This window comes from Scardinius erythrophthalmus (genome assembly GCF_964197995.2).
Source record: "Scardinius erythrophthalmus genome assembly, chromosome: 8".
In the NCBI taxonomy this organism is placed as follows: domain Eukaryota; kingdom Metazoa; phylum Chordata; class Actinopteri; order Cypriniformes; family Leuciscidae; genus Scardinius; species Scardinius erythrophthalmus.
In genome coordinates, this window is record NC_138228.1 from 14460696 (window position 1) to 14465181 (window position 4486).

General features: G+C 36.9%; 1 protein-coding gene across 1 annotated transcript in view; it reads left to right on the top strand.

Moving 5' to 3' along the window:
• LOC308694953 (uncharacterized protein) overlaps positions 1-4486 on the top strand; it is a gene marked incomplete at its 3' end in the record, with an annotated part of 37091 nt that overhangs the window by 21527 nt on the left and 11078 nt on the right. The window lies entirely within an intron of this gene.

Consider the following 4486-nt stretch of genomic DNA (forward strand, 5'->3'; position numbering starts at 1 on the left):
AGATGAACGAAAGTCTTACGGGGTTGGAACAAAATGAGGGTGAGACAGAATTACAGACAGAATTTTCATTTTTGGGTGAACTAACCCTTAAAGGAACCATATGCAAGATTGTGGCCAAAACTGGTACTGCAATCACTTTCAAATTACTGTAGAGCGTTGTATCCCCTCCCCCTCCCCCAGACTCGAGGTTGCCAGATAGGCTGCAGAATCCAGCAGGAACGTAGGCTGCTACAAGGAACTTCCAATGGCAAGTGACGATATATACGAATCCTTGTTTTATTTCGGACTTTGTCACGACGTATTTCGGATTCATAACAAGGTCTTTTAGGTTTCGTAACATCAGACATTTTTTATCCGACACGTTTGTAGCTGCAGCTGTGGTAACTAGAGCAGAGCTGGCAACCCGGATGCCGAAACACTACTGACTTCGTGATTAGTAGATAGGTGGAGGGTGGCGCATCAGGCCAAAACACAACATGACAACATCAACATCAGTTGAGGGCTGCAACTTCACTTTTAAATGACAATATCCTGGCCGGACTACTGTTGTCAGTGATATAAGTATTTAAAATGAACATGATTTCTTAATGTCTAGTGACATATCAGGGCCATTTTATGATTAATTGAAATACATTTCTTACATACGGTTCCTTTAAAATATCCTAATCATGTCCATGATTTGTTTTGTGTGTTCACATATGCGACAAGTCAAGTGTGTTCCCATTCCTATGAAGCAAAAGAAAAAAAGAAAAGTGTTACTTTTATTTTTTTTACCCTTTTACATATCTGAATCATGTCCAAGATTTTTTTGTGTGTATGTGTTTTCACATAGCTAATGCGACAAAAGGCACCAAGTGTCATACTATTCCGATGAAGCAAAGAATTTAAACAATTCAAAACTTAAAATTGTTTGGTCAGTTCTGACCGAAGAGGCCCAGAAACATCAACGCTTTCAAGTATTGCATGTTATAAGAAAATAATTATTTCCACATACATACAATGCAAATGCAAAATAGCAGTACAAAGCAATGATCTGTATGATCATTATGCTACATGTTGGAAACACACAAACAATGAAGACTGCAATAAGCACTGAGTTTTCCTCATCAGGTAGCACAACTCAATTAGGGATTGTGATATATTTGTGAAGTATTCCCAACTAAGTTTCATTTTCCCTAGAGCGCAGTCTTCCTTAGAGTGTGTAACCGCTCAAACATCTGTGACTGTACATTTGATATTGTGTGATTCAGACCCAATCCTCATTAAAACAGATGGCGTCTCAGTTTCTTTGCAAAAACACTTTGCAGATGTTATATAGTCTATTTTTTTCAGAAAGTGACATGTCCTCATTCCACATTAAAGGAATAGTTCATCCAAATATGAAAATTCAGTCAACTCGTTTCCTTCATGTCATACCAAACTGTGTATGCTGTGTTTTTTTCCATAGAACACAAAAGAATTTCGAATATTGTTTAAAAGTCATCATAACTTCATTCCGGGACTTTTTAAGCAGATGCAAATAAAATACAGATGTATGTCAGTATTGACTGAAATACTTTGACATGCATTGACATCTGAGAGGTCTGTATTTTGTTACAGCACATCATAGTGAGGAACATATAATGACAATGCTGTTGGTCAAACCTCTGAAGCAGAGATTGCTTAATTCCAGTGGAAAACACATAAGATGAACTCAGTATGCCTACACTCTGGGCGTATTTTCCTGTAAGATGTAATCTCATTGGTAAAGTGGGTCCCCAGTCCAGTCAAAGTAGGTCACAAACATTCACTATGGCCGTAACTATTTATTTACAGTGTTCTGCTATGGCAATAAGTCAACCCGATCAAAACAGACATAGTTAAAGTTTAACAATTACATGCACATGAAGTTCAGGAACTTTAGTGGGGATTTTATATTTGGACATCATCTAGATAGGTAAACGTATATTAAATATTATTTGCATGAAATTTAAGAATAAATAATGAGATTTTTTTGTATCATCTAATCATCATGAGTCATTTTACTCCCTCCTAAAAAAAGAAACGTGTCTCTCTTACTGGTGTGTTCAGTGCAACTAAATGTGAAGAGTTCAGATGCAAAAGCCTCTAAGTGCCATCTGAAATGTTCTTCTTGAATGATCATTTTTATCAAGCTTGTATATTTAAGTTCAGTAATTGCACTTAAATAGCAATGAAAATGACCTATTAATTGTCATTTAAGTGTAACTACTGAACTTAAATATACAAGCTTGATAAAAAATTATTCTAGAAGAAAATTTCAGATGGCACTTAGAGGCTTTTGCATCTGAACTCTTCATCTACACATTTATCTTCAAAGTGACGCCTTTAGGCCACTGCGATAGAGGAAGCCAGAGTCATTACCATGGTTTCAGAAAACTGTCATTTCCTGTTTAACAACAAACAGGTTGAACGTTGTTAGAGAGAGGCCGGGCACAGGAAATCAACCACAAGGAAAATCTCAAATTAATAATGCAGATAAACTGGAGTGATAATGGAAACATTATCTGTATACTACAATTATTGCTTATAAGACCAAATCTGGTTGTAAATTTATATTTTCTGTGATGTCGGCCGAGTAAAAAAATGACATATCTGTACATAAAAAAAAAAAAAAAAAATGAAAAGTTCAATTCTGATTCCATGTAATTTTAGGATGAATGACTGCACAAAAATCTGGCTGATTACTTCTTGTATAAACATATTTATAAAAGAGTTTTGTTTCCCTCCAAGTCCCTCTCATTTCTTAGTGCTCAGAGATTGTGAAATAATGACTTGGGATTGCCTGACACCCCCCCCCCCCCCCACACCCAAACATTAGGACCCCTCCCAAATTCCCGTAACCTCTCGTCCACATATGTTCCCCGAAAGTCTGGTGGGACTGAATTCTGGGTAACCTCGAGAGCAGTTATGACTCATTCCCCTGTAGTTCTATAAAGGCTCTCTAACATGAACCACGACAGTGGAATGCATTACATCAATGTATCATCCTGAAACTGGTTCTGAGGGAGCATTTATTCATAAAATGACAAATATAAATGTTAAAATATAAAAATACAAAAATAACGGGTCTATTTAATCTGTGAAATATTTCAATTACTTTCAATTTAATTTAATTAATTCATTTAATTTATTATTTGGGTGTGGTTGCCTAAGGAACAAAGCAATGACAACGCCCATATTTTGGGGAGACTTGACTTGGTCTCTATCAGAGACTTGAAAGCATGTCTGCAAAATAGTGCTCAGACAAGAGATTGATTTTTCCTTCCATTTTAACCATAATTACAGCTAAAACACTAGTAGGCTAAATGAATATCCATTGGATATCCATTAAACAGTCTAAAAACTTTAGTAGGCTAATTATATGGGATTATATTAAGTAGCAATGGTAAACCTAGTTTGACAAAATATAGTTTGGTAAAGAGAGAGAGGGACATTAGTAGGCTAATTTCGCTTGACTCTTTGCTCCTCACCCCTATCCCAAATATTTGATGTGTTTTTGACAGAAAATTCAACTTTTTCTGAACTAAACTTACTGCATGATGCAGCTGTCATGCCGCCCTCAGTAACCGGAAGTCCGGTGTTGTACACAGACACACACACAGCAGAAGAGCAGCAGCACACGTTCCACACGAGCACGTGTATCAGCAAGGGGGCATCGAGGGCGGGGCTGCACTCTACTGGAAAAAAGGGGAGAAAAAAAAAACACAAATCCCGTCGATTAATGGGGGGTGTGGGGCTTTTGGGGTCCAGGCTCAGTTAAGCCGATTATTTTAAGTAGTCCACATGCAGAAACCAGTGAACAAAGTAAAATTATGACTGCATGCTATTTAAAATCCTTATTTATATTTAGATTCATTTAAACAAAGAATGTGTTATTATAATTTAATGTAGTGGGGAAATAAATAATTAAATTAAAAACACATACAAAAATGCAAATTCTGTCAACTACTTTTTCATGTTTTTTTTTTTTTTTTTAACTGGATGAACTCGTTTGAGATGGAGCTTTTTAATTAATCGGTTTAGACTTGTTCACAAACTGGACGATCCCGTTCCATAAAAACAGTACACTGGATATTATAATTGAGTTCAATTTGAGTCTGTTCCTCGCCAAATGGCGTCGTATGACTTCAGAACACTTTGAATATAAAGCACATCTTTATTATGCTTTTGTAGTGAGATTGCCTCCTTATAGAAAGCTGCATTTATCTCAGCGCATGGAAGAGTCCTTTCTGAAAGTAATAGGGCAAAATAAGAGTGAGTGGCAGAATTTTAATTTTTGGGGTGAACTATACCTTTAATCTACATTCACGTTTGCTTTGTGTACGCTGTACCCATAGAGTCTCCGCCTACCGATACTGCGCCACGCCCAGACAGTTTTCGGGGTCTCCCCTGCTGATGAATAATCATGAGGAGAAATGGGCGGAGCATCGCATGTGACTTAGGCGTTGGGTCATATTGTACGCCC